This window comes from Cherax quadricarinatus, chromosome 54 (assembly GCF_038502225.1).
Source record: "Cherax quadricarinatus isolate ZL_2023a chromosome 54, ASM3850222v1, whole genome shotgun sequence".
In the NCBI taxonomy this organism is placed as follows: domain Eukaryota; kingdom Metazoa; phylum Arthropoda; class Malacostraca; order Decapoda; family Parastacidae; genus Cherax; species Cherax quadricarinatus.
Window position 1 is genome coordinate 21,108,808 of NC_091345.1, and position 19,375 is coordinate 21,128,182.

The 19,375-nt window shown below is 45.0% G+C and overlaps 1 protein-coding gene across 5 annotated transcripts in view; it reads right to left on the reverse strand.

Annotated features, from left to right (window-relative positions):
- Positions 1–19,375, reverse strand: part of LOC128699201 (adenosylhomocysteinase-like 1) — a 562,478-nt gene that overhangs the window by 312,332 nt on the left and 230,771 nt on the right. Inside the window, exon 1 of one of the 5 annotated variants that reach the window (XM_053791787.2) lies at positions 3,209–3,266. The exons of 3 other annotated variants lie outside the window; for them this stretch is intronic. The gene's annotated coding sequence lies outside the window, so the exon portion shown is untranslated. Of the gene's footprint in view, positions 1–2,365; positions 2,823–3,208; positions 3,267–19,375 lie in introns of those variants that run through there. One more of the 5 variants, XM_053791789.2, reaches the window with a different exon arrangement.

Consider the following 19,375-nt stretch of genomic DNA (forward strand, 5'->3'; position numbering starts at 1 on the left):
AGTGTAGTCTCGTTGTAGCAGTGTAGTCTCGTTGCAGCAGTGTAGTCTCGTTGTAGCAGTGTAGTCTCGTTGCAGCAGTGTAGTCTCGTTGTAGCAGTGTAGTCTCGTTGCAGCAGTGTAGTCTCGTTGCAGCAGTGTAGTCTCGTTGCAGCAGTGTAGTCTCGTTGTAGCAGTGTAGTCTCGTTGTAGCAGTGTAGTCTCGTTGCAGCAGCGTAGTCTCGTTGCAGCAGTGTAGTCTCGTTGTAGCAGTGTAGTCTCGTTGTAGCAGTGTAGTCTCGTTGTAGCATTGTAGTCTCGTTGCAGCAGTGTAGTCTCGTAGCAGTGTAGTCTCGTTGTAGCAGTGTAGTCTCGTTGCAGCAGTGTAGTCTCGTTGCAGCAGTGTAGTCTCGTTGCAGCAGTGTAGTCTCGTTGCAACAGAGTAGTCTCGTTGCAGCAGTGTAGTCTCGTTGCAGCAGTGTAGTCTCGTTGCAGCAGTGTAATCTCGTTGCAGCAGCGTAGTCTCGTTGCAGCAGCAGCGTAGTCTCGTTGCAGCAGCAGCGTAGTCTCGTTGCAGCAGCAGCGTAGTCTCGTTGCAGCAGCAGTGTAGTCTCGTCGCAGCAGCAGCGTAGTCTCGTTGCAGCAGCAGCGTAGTCTCATTGCAGCAGTGTAGATGCTTATTGCAGCAGTACATTATCAAGCTCGTAGTAAAATGAAGTTGACAGTATTCTGGCTTATCTAGGTGAGTACTGAGGTACAGATCACAGCGCTACAAGCAACTAGTAACAATTTGGAAGACGATGGCAACACTGGACACGACTAGGAACAATACTGTCATATACACCGAGGAACAAGATGGCAACAATGGACGCAACACTAGGGAGAAAAATAACACAATGTAAGTTTGTGTTGGACAAACAAAGTGTTGACACACATTAACCGGGTAAAAGTTACTCTCGTCTCTTTACGTTAATAAAACAGTCGCTGTAAAAACAACTTTTAGCTACGTATTTAACTCCACATTTTGTTGTTGCTTCAACGAATATTCTCCTCTTATAAAAAAGGGCAACTTCTCGAAATAAGGAAAGAGCACGTATGACCTTCTAGGCTTACAACAAACAATTAAACTTTTACAAAACCAGTGAATGAAACAAATCTGTTCAGTAAAATCCGCTTTGAAGTTATTTGTGTATGATTCCTCGTCTATGTCTATGTCTGTGTCTGTCTTTCTCTGTCTCTGTCTCTGTCTCTCTTACATCAGGTGCACTTATACTCTGACATCTACAGGGACATCACTAATTCTATTATTGTTTTGTTGACACTCAACTACTGACGCATTCTGCCTTTCCTTTATGAATGTTTGTTATACGAGTCTCTTACAGATAACAAGACGTGTCATGTGTGCTAAATAAATGTGTGTGTACTCACCTAATTGTGGTTGCACGGGTCGAGACTCAGCTCCTGGACCCGCCTCTTCACTGGTGTGTGTGTGTGTGTGTGTGTGTGTGTGTGTGTGTGTGTGTGTGTGTGTGTGTGTGTATTGTTTTAATATAGACAAAGACACTACTAAAAGTGAAGGTTATGGAAGCACAACCTGTCCTCGTTCATCACGCTCTTTTCCCTCCAATTTACTCTCTCCTCCCCAGGCGCCCCCTCCCCTCCCAGGTTACATCACCAAGTTCTTCTGCTCCTCGTTTTCCTTCCCTTACCTCTTCGCCCACTTCAGGCTCCCTGGTCGTCTTGCCTTCCTCTCCTGCTTATATAACGTGTTCCCAGCTGCTCCCCGCACACCTGCCCTCAGTCTTAATCATCTACCTGCACTTAGTACAGGTGTTGGTTGTTCATCTTACGTTACACCTGCGTCTCTGGTCTCATGCCGCTGGCTCCCAGGTAGAACAAGGAAAGTCTCGACCATTGATCTAGAGACATTGATCTCGTTCGTTGTCTTGAAAATAGAACGTGAAAAGTCTCGTCCGATTAATCGATGGACGAACGAGAGACCTCGTTCGACATCTTGAGACGAAGAGTCTCTCGCCCGATTTCTCGATGTTGTGACTAAAAACCATTTTAGAGTGGTATTGAGTTGGACGAGAAAGCGGAGTGGATGAGTGTGGAAGGTTGAGTGGCAACCACAACCTCATAAACACACACAAACACTGCAGCATCGTGCACACACATAAGTGGGCCACATCAAGCCACTTTCAACACACGTTGCTTGTTTCACAACACTAAAGTCCACACTAATGTTTGCAAGTGTCACCCACTTCAGCAACACTCACTTGCTGCTGCTGTTGTTGCTTTACACTATATAGTTGAACACGTCGATTAGTGTTGGTAGTGAAGTGTCAAACACAAGTCGCACACTACTGAGCCACAACATTACTCTTACATGAAAACTTAATTGTAGAAAGATGGTCACATTTCACACCTTGACCATTAATGTGTGCATGTTGATGAATGATGTGCAAGGTGAGGGTGTAGATGTAAGAGTGTAGGTTAGGCGTGTACGACTGTGAGGGTGTAGATGTATTGATAAAAGCGTGTGTGTGTGTGTGTGTGTGTAAGTGAATGTCACAGTGTGTTACTGAGTGCAAGTGTGAGAGTAAGAAGTGTATGGGTATTTAAGTGTTCGAGAGGAGGTGTAGAGGGGTATGTAGAGTGTTCCCGTGTGACAAGGTAGACAATGTTGATACGTAGCAGTGTTTGAAGGTGTAGAATATTAAGTGAATACTGTGTGGGTGTAGGTGTGTGGCGTGGGTGAAGGGGTGTGAGTGTAGGTGAAGGGGTGTGAGTATAGGTGTAGGGGTGAAGGGGTGTGAGTATAGGTGTAGGGGTGAAGGGGTGTGAGTATAGGTGTAGGGGTGAAGGGGTGTGAGTGTAGGTGTAGGGGTGAAGGGGTGCGAGTACAGTTGTAGGGGTGAGAGTATAGGTGTAGGGGTGAAGGGGTGTGAGTGTAGGTGTAGGGGTGAAGGGGTGTGAGTATAGTTGTAGGGGTGAGAGTATAGGTGTAGGGGTGTGAGTGTAGGTGTAGGGGTGTGAGGGAAGGGGTGTGAGTGAAGGGGTGTGAGGGAAGGGGTGTGAGTGAAGGGGTGTGAGTGAAGGGGTGTGAGTGTAGGTGTAGGAGTGTGAGTGTATGTGTAGGGGTGTGGGTGAAGGGGTGTAGGTGTATGGGTGAAGGGGTGTAGGTGTATGGGTGCAGGTAAAGGTGTACGAGTGTAGGTGTGGGTCAGACCGTGGTAGAGAGAGGAAAGAGATGCACGTCACCAGTGGCTCACTCAGCAGGCACTGCCATCCTCCCCACAGTTTCCCCACACCCCCACCCGCGCAGCCGTGGGCGGGCTTACCCTCTGAGGGGGCGTGGCCTCCCCTCCCGGCCACTCACGCCCGCGGTGGGCGTGGCTCCTCTACCCCGGCCTCACCGCCCACTCCTAGTCCTCTACTGACAGTGTACTAGACCGGGTGGACATTGACTAGCCTTTACCTACACTACTAAACACAACACCCTCCAAGTAGTCAGTAGTACTTCATAAAGTAGCTAGCAAGTGTATCCAGAGAAAACTGCGAGAACAGTGTTACGACAAAGTGAGCCTGAACATCTGTAATTCACTGATACAGTGTGGAAAATGAACGAAGAAGTTTGGTCTATTATACTAGAATAGTACTGACACTCGTCACCTACACTGCCACACTCCCTCACATTATTAACATTTTTAAAAACATAAAAAAAGGGTTCAACTGAGATGAATTTCCTTTCTTCACTGGGAAAGAAGTGCTGTCAAAGTGCATGTCAATGAGTTTGAAGCGTTGATCTTCCTCCTAAATACAGACGAGCACCTTCGTTGATCATTCACATGTGACCCACAAGCATGGTTGTCCCACTATGTGAAGCACTGAACACCATCACACCTCCCCGAGTGAAACACCAGCAGATACTGTCTGTATCACTATGTGAAGCAGAGAACACCTCCCCGAGTGAAACACCAGGATAACAGCTGTCTCTCTATGTAAGACATTGTGCTAACATAGAAAACCATCAAACAAGCCGCCTAGTAAGCCTGTGATTGGACATAGCAAGACAAACAAGACTAGTAAGTCTGTCACTGGACATAAGCCAACAAACAAGACTAGTAAGCCTGTCACTATACATAACAAGCCAACAAACAAGACTAGTAAGCCTGGCACTAGACATAACAAGCCAACAAACGAGACTAGTAAGCCTGTCACTGGACATAACAAGCCAACAAACAAGACTAGTAAGCCTGTCACTGGACATAAGCCAACAAACAAGACTAGTAAGCCTGTCACTGGACATAAGCCAACAAACAAGACTAGTAAGCCTATCACTGGACATAAGCCAACAAACAAGACTAGTAAGCCTGTCACTGGACATAAGCCAACAAACAAGACTAGTAAGCCTGTCACTGGACATAAGCCAACAAACAAGACTAGTAAGCCTGTCACTGGACATAAGCTAACAAACAAGACTAGTAAGCCTGTCACGGGACATAAGCCAACAAGACTAGTAAGCCTGTCACTGGACATAGCAAGCCAACAAACTTGACTAGTAAGCCTGTCACTGGACATAAGCCAACATACAAGACTAGTAAGCTTGTCACTGGACATAAGCCAACAAACAAGACTAGTAAGCCTGTCACTGGACATAACAAGCCAACAAACGAGACTAGTAAGCCTGTCACTGGACATAAGCCAACAAGACTAGTAAGCCTGTCACTGGACATAAGCCAACAAACAAGACTAGTAAGTCTGTCACTGGACATAAGCCAACAAACGAGACTAGTAAGCCTGTCACTGGACATAAGCCAACAAGACTAGTAAGCCTGTCACTGGACATAACAAGCCAACAAACAAGACTAGTAAGCCTGTCACTGGACATAACAAGCCAACAAACAAGACTAGTAAGCCTGTCACTGGACATAACAAGCCAACAAACAAGACTAGTAAGCCTGTCACTGGACATAACAAGCCAACAAACAAGACTAGTAAGCCTGTCACTGGACATAACAAGCCAACAAACAAGACTAGTAAGCCTGTCACTGGACATAACAAGCCAACAAACGAGACTAGTAAGCCTGTCACTGGACGTAAGCCAACAAACAAGACTAGTAAGCCTGTCACTGGACGTAAGCCAACAAACAAGACTAGTAAGCCTGTCACTGGACGTAAGCCAACAAACAAGACTAGTAAGCCTGTCACTGGACATAAGCCAACAAACAAAACCAGTAAGTCTGTCACTGGACATAAGCCAACAAACAAGACTAGTAAGCCTGTCACTGGACATAAGCCAACAAACAAGACTAGTAAGCCTGTCACTGGACATAACAAGCCAACAAACAAAACCAGTAAGCCTGTCACTGGACATAAGCCAACAAACAAAACCAGTAAGCCTGTCACTGGACATAAGCTAACAAACAAAACCAGTAAGCCTGTCACTGGACATAAGCCAACAAACGAGACTAGTAAGCCTGTCACTGGACATAAGCCAACAAACAAGACTAGTAAGCCTGTCACTGGACATAAGCCAACAAACAAGACTAGTAAGCCTGTCACTGGACATAAGCCAACAAACAAGACTAGTAAGCCTGTCACTGGACATAAGCCAACAAACAAGACTAGTAAGCCTGTCACTGGACATAAGCCAACAAACAAGACTAGTAAGCCTGTCACTGGACATAAGCCAACAAACAAGACTAGTAAGCCTGTCACTGGACATAAGCCAACAAACGAGACTAGTAAGCCTGTCACTGGACATAAGCCAACAAACAAGACTAGTAAGCCTGTCACTGGACATAAGCCAACAAACAAGACTAGTAAGCCTGTCACTGGACATAAGCCAACAAACAAGACTAGTAAGTCTGTGATTGAACTAACACGTTAAAAACAATCTGTCAAACAATAACAATTGTAATGCATTATAATAAATTGATGTGTTTGGCGAGCACATCAACATAATACAAACATCATCAATGCCAGATACTGCTGGAGTCAACCAGTCAACCGTAAATGAGTGACAGATTTCACTGCGATTTGAACGCAAGTGAACCCTACATGAACATGTGGCTTTAATAATACTTTAAACACAAACTGAACCAAACAACCCCAGGCTTCAGTGAACACAAGTTAATTAACCATACAAGAATAGTACAATTTTGAACGATGCCATACACTGAACCTGCTCTAAGTAGCAGTTACATGTGATGAAGGAATAAAGTCACGCAGGAGATATACACAGAGAGGTCTCTCTCTCACTGTATATATACTAAGAGCGTATTATAATCCCCATTTTGATATTAAAATATTCTTGACTGGTGGTGAACACGTGATATGCAGCCTTAATGTAGTATATAAGTTTATATTTTCCTAACCACCCAAAGATACATTAGTACAGGCCGTGTGTCGTATACAATAGGGCAGAAATATAATGTTGATGAATACTTTAGTCCAGGCTGTGTGCTTATCATACACAAGTGTTGCAGCACAATGCTGATGTATACATTAATACAAGCTATGCAATTATTATACAGAATATCATATAGAAGTATAGCAACATACTGCTGATGTATCCAACTTCGTCAAATAAATAAAAGGTATATACACACTACGTATTATCAAACTGAAAGTTATGTATTACTAAATCAAAGCAAAGTATATTAATCACCGAGGAATTTATATTAAGAGGGTATATACATCACCTTAAAGTACGTATATACACCGAGATATCTCATGGGTAAAGGGTATATACACATATGCATCTCTAAGCAAATGTCAAACCAGAGGGTATATACACTTAGAAGTATATTTCTCAGAGTACAGACACCGCCACCGCCATTCCATAATGACTAGCTGGCATGAGGCTTTAATGACTCGTCAGTATAGAGGCGCTTCAAATCCAACACACTAGAGGCATCAGTGTCTATACAGAGTGACGGGAGAGGGAGAGAAGGAGAGAGGAAAAGAGGGGAGGGGGAGAGAGGAAAAGAGGGGAGGGGGAGAGAGGAAAAGAGGGGAGGGGGAGAGAGGAAAAGAGGGGAGGGGGAGAGAGGAAAAGAGGGGAGGGGGAGAGAGGGAGAGGGGAGGGAGGGAGAGGGAGAGCGAAACGTTACCTAGAGAGCGAAACGTTACCTAGAGAGAGAAACGTTACCTAGAGTGAACACTAGAACACTGTTGATGCCGGGATCACCCCCCAACCCCCACTAAGGTCCGGCCCCCAGACTAGGCTGTGTCATCACCACCTCCATGGTCTGACTACAGACCAGGCTTCGTGTCACTACCATCTGCATGGTGTGGTCACAGACCAGGCTTCGTGTCACTACCACCTGCATGGTGTGGTCACAGCCGCTTGTCATCAATGTACAACTCATACGTCGTCACATTCTCTACAGGTAAGACACTATTTTTCTTGCAATTAATATTCACACGTCGCCGGCAGCATCCCCACAAAATACCATATTTTCTCCTCTTACATGAACCCCATCCTCACCCCCAACAGCACTCCTCCCCCACAACGACCCATCCTCACCCCTAACACCACTGCTCCCCCAAAACGACCCCTCTCCACGTCCCCCTCTACCTCCACCTTAGAGGAGACTTGTGATAACATTAAGTAACATTGATAATAATTCTATTCACGCGGCAAGTCATGAATTGATGTACATAACATGTTAAACTATCAAGGCTACACCCCGTCACACACACACACACACACACACACACACACACACACACACACACACACACACACACACACACACACACACACACACGATAGGGCTGATAACGACAAACTGAATTAAGAGGATCAGGATCAAGTGAGAAAGCTGAAGATACAGATGAATCATAGGGATGTAAGGAAGTATTCCTTTAGTCTCAGGATGGTTAAAAAGTGGAGTTAGTTGGATCAGGAAGTGGTGGAGACAAACGTAATACACACCCAATCAAAAGTAAGGGTTCTGAACAGATACCTAAAGTCAGCGCATGATCATCCGGGCTGTGGTTCGTACATTGGATTGCGTATGATCAGCAGTAACAGCCTGGCTGATCAGGCCCTGATCCACCAGGAGTTTTCGTCATAGACCGGGCCACGGGGTGTTGACCCCAGAATTCCCTCCAGGTAGACTCCTGGTAGGTAGACCTTCAAGATTGGATATAAGACTGAAGAGGCTAGAAACCCGAAATACCTCAGACCGGTGCCGGAACTGAGGGAAATAAACTACGAGGAGAAATTTAAGCAACTCAGACTAGAAGAGCACTAGGGGTGGGTCATGATCTTGACAAAGTACTCAAGAATTAGACAGGGTGAATAGGGAGAGGTTGTTTGAGACGGCAGAGAGAAGCAGTGGACATACACGACAACTTGAGAGGAGCTTACGACGACGTTTCGCTCCGACTTGGACCATTTACAAAGTCACTTTTACTTACATCATGTCGGTGTCACCAAACAACTGTCACCAAGAACTGCCACCAAGTACTGTCACCAAGTACTTTTTCAGTCTTAGGAAGTTAGAATGTTGAGGTGGAGGAGGTTAACAGTACACAGCTTCACGAGAAGATATAATTGAGCCCTGGGGGGCCAAGAATTACTAAAACATCTCAAGTTAAAATGAAGGGCCAGGAGTTATGAACTGACCCCTGCAAATACAATTAGGTGAGCACATGCACACGGAAAATAAGATACAGAGGCATGCAAAATTCACCCTTATGCTTAATACACCCTTCAATCATAAAATTTAATGATACAACCCGCACACTTTTTGAAAAAAAAATTGCATATATTAAATTAGATCAGGCTCAAAAACACATGGAATACTGTGTATTACGAGAAGCCTGTGTACATGTACGCAAGTGTTGGCGTGCACACTGGCACCTGTGTACACAGTTGAATGTGAGGCAAGACGTGTGCATCCTTGAACTAGCTAACACCAACACCCAGGTTACACACACACACACACACACACACACACACACACACACACACACACACACACAGTCTTGTGTAAACAAGTGACCGTCAGTGTGGAGGCAGCACCTTAATCAACATCCTACAATAACACATGCCTGAAGTAATAAGCATCTGCAATAACAGCTTTTTGCCTGTCATTTTTACCTGTGACCGCTTTCGAGGGTTCTTCTACTCGTCTGATAAACCGAGCTGTTTGTACTAGCTCCTGCAGGCAGAGCCACATAACCATCACAACCTGGGTGATCCAGCACTTATAGTAGTTGATGCTTGAAAACGTCTACCTTCGTTCCAGTAACATTTCTGATATCTGTATGTTGAAGAGTCTTGGAATAAGGATGTTGACACAGTGTTCTCTAATTATACTCATGGCTCCCCAGCTCTTCACTGGCTCTATTCCACGCTTTCTCCCATATCTTTCACTTCAGTAAGTTATTATTGTGAAGATTACGAACCAGACCCTCGAGTATCTTCCATATATATACTACCTATCGTTTTCTTCTACGTTTCAGATTCGAATAGTTTCAGGCGTTCACAATAGTTTAAACGGCAGTGTAGGCAGTATATGATCTCTGTAAATATTCCAGCTCTGCCATATCTTCTGCCTTGAAAAGCGCAGAACAATATTCAAGTCTTGGAAACACTCGTGACTGCGAAGTCTTCATGATCTACTACTTTGCCAGTTTCTTGGTTTGTGTTGCATCTGTCTTACTGTGTTCTCGAAATGACAGCTCCTTATGTTGTTTGACATGTTATGCATGTTTTTAAGCCTTTATTCGTCATTTAAAATGAATTATTTACATCAGTAGTCTGCTGCTGTTGTCCTCAATATGAGTTACATTATTGGAAGAAAGGCTATTCGTTCATCAGGTAATGAAATGTGTCAGTTTGAGTTAAGAAACTCGAATAGGGTGATGAGGTTATCTCAAGCATTTCACTAAGTGTCTAAGGACTAAAAATTTTTGGGCTACTTCCCAGTGGCTTTGCTAGAAGGAAAGTTGGTCTCGTGTAGCTGGTTCACTGTCGGGACTGTCCAGGTGGGTAGAATTACAGGAGGTAACACAAAAACCTGCGTCTTGTAATTGCACCCACCAATACAGTGGTGGCAGTAGGCCAGCTACACCAGACCAAGACAGTGGTGGCAGTAGGCCAGCTACACCAGACCAAGACAGTGGTGGCAGTAGGCCAACTACACCAGACCAAGACAGTGGTGGCAGCAGGCCAGCTACACCAGACCAAGACAGTGGTGGCAGTAGGCCAGCTACACCAGACCAAGACAGTGGTGGCAGCAGGCCAGCTACACCAGACCAAGACAGTGGTGGCAGCAGGCCAGCTACACCAGACCAAGACAGTGGTGGCAGCAGGCCAGCTACACCAGACCAAGACAGTGGTGGCAGCAGGCCAGCTACACCAGACCAAGACAGTGGTGGCAGTAGGCCAGCTACACCAGACCAAGACAGTGGTGGCAGCAGGCCAGCTACACCAGACCAAGACAGTGGTGGCAGTAGGCCAGCTACACCAGACCAAGACAGTGGTGGCAGTAGGCCAGCTACACCAGACCAATACAGTGGTGGCAGCAGGCCAGCTACACCAGACCAAGACAGTGGTGGCAGCAGGCCAGCTACACCAGACCAAGACAGTGGTGGCAGCAGGCCAGCTACACCAGACCAAGACAGTGGTGGCAGCAGGCCAGCTACACCAGACCAAGACAGTGGTGGCAGCAGGCCAGCTACACCAGACCAAGACAGTGGTGGCAGCAGGCCAGCTACACCAGACCAAGACAGTGGTGGCAGTAGGCCAGCTACACCAGACCAAGACAGTGGTGGCAGCAGGCCAGCTACACCAGACCAAGACAGTGGTGGCAGTAGGCCAGCTACACCAGACCAAGACAGTGGTGGCAGCAGGCCAGCTACACCAGACCAAGACAGTGGTGGCAGCAGGCCAGCTACACCAGACCAAGACAGTGGTGGCAGCAGGCCAGCTACACCAGACCAAGACAGTGGTGGCAGTAGGCCAGCTACACCAGACCAAGACAGTGGTGGCAGCAGGCCAGCTACACCAGACCAAGACAGTGGTGGCAGCAGGCCAGCTACACCAGACCAAGACAGTGGTGGCAGCAGGCCAGCTACACCAGACCAAGACAGTGGTGGCAGCCAGCTACACCAGACCAAGACCAGCTAGTAGGCAGCTACACCAGACCAGACCAAGACAGTGGTGGCAGCAGGCCAGCTACACCAGACCAAGCAGTGGTGGCAGCAGGCCAGCTACACCAGACCAAGACAGTGGTGGCAGTAGGCCAGCTACACCAGACCAAGACAGTGGTGGCAGTAGGCCAGCTACACCAGACCAAGACAGTGGTGGCAGTAGGCCAGCTACACCAGACCAATACAGTGGTGGCAGCAGGCCAGCTACACCAGACCAAGACAGTGGTGGCAGCAGGCCAGCTACACCAGACCAAGACAGTGGTGGCAGCCAGCTACACCAGACCAAGACAGTGGTGGCAGCAGGCCAGCTACACCAGACCAAGACAGTGGTGGCAGCAGGCCAGCTACACCAGACCAAGACAGTGGTGGCAGTAGGCCAGCTACAACAGACCAAGACAGTGGTGGCAGTAGGCCAGCTACACCAGACCAAGACAGTGGTGGCAGCAGGCCAGCTACACCAGACCAAGACAGTGGTGGCAGCAGGCCAGCTACAACAGACCAAGACAGTGGTGGCAGTAGGCCAGCTACACCAGACCAAGACAGTGGTGGCAGTAGGCCAGCTACAACAGACCAAGACAGTGGTGGCAGCAGGCCAGCTACACCAGACCAAGACAGTGGTGGCAGCAGGCCAGCTACAACAGACCAAGACAGTGGTGGCAGCAGGCCAGCTACACCAGACCAAGACAGTGGTGGCAGCAGGCCAGCTACACCAGACCAAGACAGTGGTGGCAGCAGGCCAGCTACACCAGACCAAGACAGTGGTGGCAGCAGGCCAGCTACACCAGACCAAGACAGTGGTGGCAGCAGGCCAGCTACACCAGACCAAGACAGTGGTGGCAGCAGGCCAGCTACACCAGACCAAGACAGTGGTGGCAGCAGGCCAGCTACAACAGACCAAGACAGTGGTGGCAGTAGGCCAGCTACACCAGACCAAGACAGTGGTGGCAGTAGGCCAGCTACACCAGACCAAGACAGTGGTGGCAGCAGGCCAGCTACACCAGACCAAGACAGTGGTGGCAGCAGGCCAGCTACACCAGACCAAGACAGTGGTGGCAGCAGGCCAGCTACACCAGACCAAGACAGTGGTGGCAGCAGGCCAGCTACACCAGACCAAGACAGTGGTGGCAGCAGGCCAGCTACACCAGACCAAGACAGTGGTGGCAGCAGGCCAGCTACACCAGACCAAGACAGTGGTGGCAGCAGGCCAGCTACACCAGACCAAGACAGTGGTGGCAGCAGGCCAGCTACACCAGACCAAGACAGTGGTGGCAGCAGGCCAGCTACACCAGACCAAGACAGTGGTGGCAGCAGGCCAGCTACACCAGACCAAGACAGTGGTGGCAGCAGGCCAGCTACACCAGACCAAGACAGTGGTGGCAGCAGGCCAGCTACACCAGACCAAGACAGTGGTGGCAGCAGGCCAGCTACACCAGACCAAGACAGTGGTGGCAGCAGGCCAGCTACACCAGACCAAGACAGTGGTGGCAGCAGGCCAGCTACACCAGACCAAGACAGTGGTGGCAGCAGGCCAGCTACACCAGACCAAGACAGTGGTGGCAGCAGGCCAGCTACACCAGACCAAGACAGTGGTGGCAGCAGGCCAGCTACACCAGACCAAGACAGTGGTGGCAGCAGGCCAGCTACACCAGACCAAGACAGTGGTGGCAGCAGGCCAGCTACACCAGACCAAGACAGTGGTGGCAGCAGGCCAGCTACACCAGACCAAGACAGTGGTGGCAGCAGGCCAGCTACACCAGACCAAGACAGTGGTGGCAGCAGGCCAGCTACACCAGACCAAGACAGTGGTGGCAGTAGGCCAGCTACACCAGACCAAGACAGTGGTGGCAGCAGGCCAGCTACACCAGACCAAGACAGTGGTGGCAGTAGGCCAGCTACACCAGACCAAGACAGTGGTGGCAGCAGGCCAGCTACACCAGACCAAGACAGTGGTGGCAGTAGGCCAGCTACACCAGACCAAGCCACCATCTGCCCTTGGGAAGATTTTGATGTGTATTAGTTTTGTGTGAATTCTACTGAAGTGACTTGTATAATTTTGGAATTGTCAGCATGACACGAAACAAAGTTGTGGCTAGTGTTACCATCACTAACAACACACAAAGTATTACTCACACTAACAACACACAAAGTATTACTCACACTAACACACAACAAATATAAAGAAAGCGTTACTCACACTAACAACACACTACATAAATAAACTAACAGTGCCGTCATCACCTTCAAATAAAAAAGACAACAAATACACAAACAGTAAGAGCTTTACTCTGACTAATAAACAAAACTCTTGGTTTAAAAAAAACCTAACAAAGCATGAAGCTTTAGCTGAGCTCTTTTTTAATGATTATTACTGTTAAACTTTACAAATGTTAATAATTATATCACGAAGAAGAAGAAGAAGAAGAAGAAGAAGAAGAAGAAGAAGAAGAAGAAGAAGAAGAAGAAGAAGAAGAAGAAGAAGAAGAAGAAGAAGAAGAAGAAGAAGAAGAAGAAGAAGAAGAAGAAGAAGAAGAAGAAGAAGAAGAAGAAAGAAAGAAAGAAGAAGAAAGAAGAAGAAGAAGAAGAAGAAAGAAGAAGAAAGAAGAAGAAGAAAGAAGAAGAAAGAAGAAGAAGAAAGAAGAAGAAAGAAGAAGAAAGAAGAAGAAAGAGAAGAAGAAGGTGGTTTACAGTTTAACAGCTGTGCAGGTTCTCCTTGTGCACAATTTCTCGGTTCTTAAGAGATGTAGTACAACAAATTGAGAGCTACATACCATGAAGTGTACAGTAATACTGAGAGTTACATACCATGAAGAGTGTACAGTAACACTGAGAGCTACATACCATGAAGAGTGTACAGTAATACTAAGAGCTACATACCATGAAGAGTGTACAGTAACACTGAGAGCTACATACCATGAAGAGTGTACAGTAATACTGAGAGTTACATACCATGAAGATGTACAGTAACACTGAGAGCTACATACCATGAAGAGTGTACAGTAACACTGAGAGCTACATACCATGAAGAGTGTACAGTAATACTAAGAGCTACATACCATGAAGAGTGTACAGTAACACTGAGAGCTACATACCATGAAGATGTACAGTAACACTGAGAGCTACATACCATGAAGAGTGTACAGTAACACTGAGAGCTACATACCATGAAGAGTGTACAGTAATACTAAGAGCTACATACCATGAAGAGTGTACAGTAACACTGAGAGCTACATACCATGAAGAGTGTACAGTAATACTAAGAGCTACATACCATGAAGAGTGTACAGTAATACTGAGAGCTACATACCATGAAGAGTGTACAGTAATACTAAGAGCTACATACCATGAAGAGTGTACAGTAATACTGAGAGCTACATACCATGAAGAGTGTACAGTAATACTAAGAGCTACATACCATGAAGAGTGTACAGTAACACAGAGCTACATACCATGAAGAGTGTACAGTAATACTGAGAGCTACATACCATGAAGAGTGTACAGTAATACTAAGAGCTACATACCATGAAGAGTGTACAGTAACACTGAGAGCTACATACCATGAAGAGTGTACAGTAATACTGAGAGCTACATACCATGAAGAGTGTACAGTAATACTGAGAGCTAAATACCATGAAGAGTGTACAGTAATACTGAGAGTTACATACCATGAAGAGTGTACAGTAATACTGAGAGCTACATACCATGAAGAGTGTACAGTAATACTGAGAGTTACATACCATGAAAAGTGTACAGTAATACTGAGAGCTACATACCCTGAAGAGTGTACAGTAATACTGAGAGCTACATACCATGAAGAGTGTACAGTAATACTGAGAGCTACATACCATGAAGAGTGTACAGTAATACTGAGAGTTACATACCATGAAGAGTGTACAGTAATACTGAGAGCTACATACCATGAAGTGTACAGTAATACTGAGAGCTACATACCATGAAGTGTACAGTAATACTGAGAGCTACATACCATGAAGTGTACAGTAATACTGAGAGCTACATACCATGAAGTGTACAGTAATACTGAGAGCTACATACCATGAAGAGTGTACAGTAACACTGAGAGCTACATACCATGAAGAGTGTACAGTAATACTGAGAGCTACATACCATGAAGAGTGTACAGTAATACTGAGAGCTAAATACCATGAAGAGTGTACAGTAATACTGAGAGTTACATACCATGAAGAGTGTACAGTAATACTGAGAGCTACATGCCATGAGTGTACAGTAATACTGAGAGCTACATACCCTGAAGAGTGTACAGTAATACTGAGAGCTACATACCATGAAGTGTACAGTAATACTGAGAGCTACATACCATGAAGAGTGTACAGTAATACTGAGAGCTACATATAATGAAGTGTACAGTAATACTGAGAGCTACATACCATGAAGAGTGTACAGTAATACTGAGAGCTAAATACCATGAAGAGTGTACAGTAATACTGAGAGTTACATACCATGAAGAGTGTACAGTAATACTGAGAGCTACATACCATGAAGAGTGTACAGTAATACTGAGAGCTACATACCATGAAGAGTGTACAGTAATACTGAGAGTTACATACCATGAAGAGTGTACAGTAATACTGAGAGCTACATACCATGAAGAGTGTACAGTAATACTGAGAGCTAAATACCATGAAGAGTGTACAGTAATACTGAGAGTTACATACCATGAAGAGTGTACAATAATACTGAGAGTTACATACCATGAAGAGTGTACAGTAATACTGAGAGCTACATACCATGAAGAGTGTACAGTAATACTGAGAGCTACATACCATGAAGAGTGTACAGTAATACTGAGAGCTACATACCATGAAGAGTGTACAGTAATACTGAGAGCTACATACCATGAAGAGTGTACAGTAATACTGAGAGCTACATGCCATGAGTGTACAGTAATACTGAGAGCTACATACCCTGAAGAGTGTACAGTAATACTGAGAGCTACATACCATGAAGAGTGTACAGTAATACTGAGAGTTACATACCATGAAGAGTGTACAGTAATACTGAGAGCTACATACCATGAAGAGTGTACAGTAATACTGAGAGCTACATACCATGAAGAGTGTACAGTAATACTGAGAGCTACATACCATGAAGAGTGTACAGTAATACTGAGAGCTACATACCATGAAGAGTGTACAGTAATACTGAGAGCTACATACCATGAAGAGTGTACAGTAATACTGAGAGCTACATGCCATGAGTGTACAGTAATACTGAGAGCTACATACCCTGAAGAGTGTACAGTAATACTGAGAGCTACATACCATGAAGAGTGTACAGTAATACTGAGAGTTACATACCATGAAGAGTGTACAGTAATACTGAGAGCTACATACCATGAAGAGTGTACAGTAATACTGAGAGCTACATGCCATGAGTGTACAGTAATACTGAGAGCTACATACCATGAAGAGTGTACAGTAATACTGAGAGCTACATACCCTGAAGAGTGTACAGTAATACTGAGAGCTACATACCCTGAAGAGTGTACAGTAATACTGAGAGCTACATACCATGAAGAGTGTACAGTAACACTGAGAGCTACATACCATGAAAAGTGTACAGTAATACTGAGAGCTACATACCATGAAGAGTGTACAGTAATACTGAGAGCTACATACCATGAAGAGTGTACAGTAATACTGAGAGCTACATACCATGAAGAGTGTACAGTAATACTGAGAGCTACATACCATGAAGAGTGTACAGTAATACTGAGAGCTACATACCATGAAGAGTGTACAGTAATACTGAGTTCTACATACCATGAAGAGTGTACAGTAATACTGAGAGCTACATACCATGAAGAGTGTACAGTAATACTGAGAGCTACATACCATGAAGAGTGTACAGTTATACTGAGAGCTACATACCATGAAGAGTGTACAGTAATACTGAGAGCTACATACCATGAAGAGTGTACAGTAACACTGAGAGCTACATACCATGAAAAGTGTACAGTAATACTGAGAGCTACATACCATGAAGAGTGTACAGTAATACTGAGAGCTACATACCATGAAGAGTGTACAGTAATACTGAGAGCTACATACCATGAAGAGTATCCTCACTGTCTTGCTATCTTATGTTATGAAGGTTCTGTTAACTAGGTTGTGATTCACTTAACAGAAGTAATAATAAGAGTGTTAGGTGGCTTCAGCGTGCACATAACTACTCCCAGATCTTCTACATTCCTATTCTACTTAGCACAGAGCTTTCCTTTCCTTGCAGATTTCACTCTCTTTATATTTAATATAAAAACCGCAGCAGAATAAGTGAAGTCTGTTCTGGTACGCTCTTCCTGCTCCCTACACATTATTATTATTACTATTATTATTATTATTATTATTATTATTATTATTATTGAGGAAAAGCGCCAAACCTGCAGGAAATGGAAGGCAATGAGGTTCGAGCCAAAGGAAGGGAATGACAGAGCCCCTTCGTTGGATCGAGAGCTCCTCACTGTCATTTAGGCATCTACCTGAAGGTGTCCGCATGACTCTACGGGACTCGATCTCCACGTTTCACTATCCTGAAGGATAGTGAAACGTGGAGATCGATCGATCAGTCAAGTCAGTCTCGGTCAGTCAGTCTCAGTTAGCCAGTCTCAATCTTCATCTTCATCTCTCTCTCTCTCTCTCTCTCTCTCTCTCTCTCTCTCTCTCTCTCTCTCACACACACACATATACCTTGTGTACACTATCTGAGTTTTATTAAGGTCAAACTAAACTAATTCGTTACAGTTGTCACTCCTTGAATTGTTACGTAGTTTTTATTTCTGATACGCCACCGCTCACAGGTATGGAGGGTATCACCACGTAGCTGTCGCTATACACTGCTTCACAGCTATACTTCACTCACTGATGAACCACTTTAACATCACCAGACTATCGTCACTCATCGCTGGACCACTTTAACATCACCAGACTATCGTCACTCGTCGCTGGACCACTTTAACACCACCAGACTATCACTGACGGTAGCGGCCGCTCTTCTAAGATGAGAAGCATTGTTTCAACACGGGTAAAATCAATCTAAATGCAAATGTGTGTTAATGTTGCCTAGCTGGGAGGTACTTCACTGTGTGGTACCACTAAGAGGTACCTCACTGTGTGGTACCACTAAGAGGTACCTCACTGTGTGGTACCACTGACTATGATGTACCTCACTGAGTTCCTCTATTCCATAATGCTTGCACGTCCTAACCACCTGTGCGCCTACCAACTAGTGTTTGCAGGGGTCGAGGCAGGTTTCCACAGAATTCACTGATTGCTGGCGTCCAGGAGCGGATCATACCTACACTTGAGACTGTGTACAGTGCCTGTCACTTCATTTACCACCAGCACACTATTCTAATTTCCCAGTGACTCGTCTTCACCATAGTCATTACATAAGAAAATATATAAAAGTATAAAGTTGTGCTACCAGGGAACGTTCAGAAACTGACGTTCAGTAACGTTATAAATTTAGCTACAAATAACCCACAATTTGAAGAACAAACTCTAGACGACGTTTCGGACGGATCGAAGCGTAATGCAAAGTTCTCTTTCTAAAGTCTTGGTTATTTATGAAGAACTTCAGCCACTGTGTTGTCACTATTATTTAAATTGAGAGAAAAAGAACACTGAGATAACAGAGATTATAACACTAACGTAAGAGATATTATAATACTGACGTAAGAGATATTATAACACTGACGTAAGAGATATAACACTGACGTAAGAGATATTATAACACTGACGTAAGAGATATTATAATACTGACGTAAGAGATATTATAACACTAACCTAAGAGATATAATACTGACGTAAGAGATATAACACTGACGTAAGAGATATTATAACACTGACGTAAGAGATATTATAACACTGACGTAAGAGATATTATAACACTGACCTAAGAGATATAATACTGACGTAAGAGATATAACACTGACGTAAGAGATATAACACTGACGTAAGAGATATTATAACACTGACGTAAGAGATATTATAATACTGACGTAAGAGATATTATAACACTGACCTAAGAGATATAATACTGACGTAAGAGATATAACACTGACGTAAGAGATATTATAACACTGACGTAAGAGATATTATAACACTGACGTAAGAGATATTATAATACTGACGTAAGAGATATTATAACACTGACCTAAGAGATATAATACTGACGTAAGAGATAT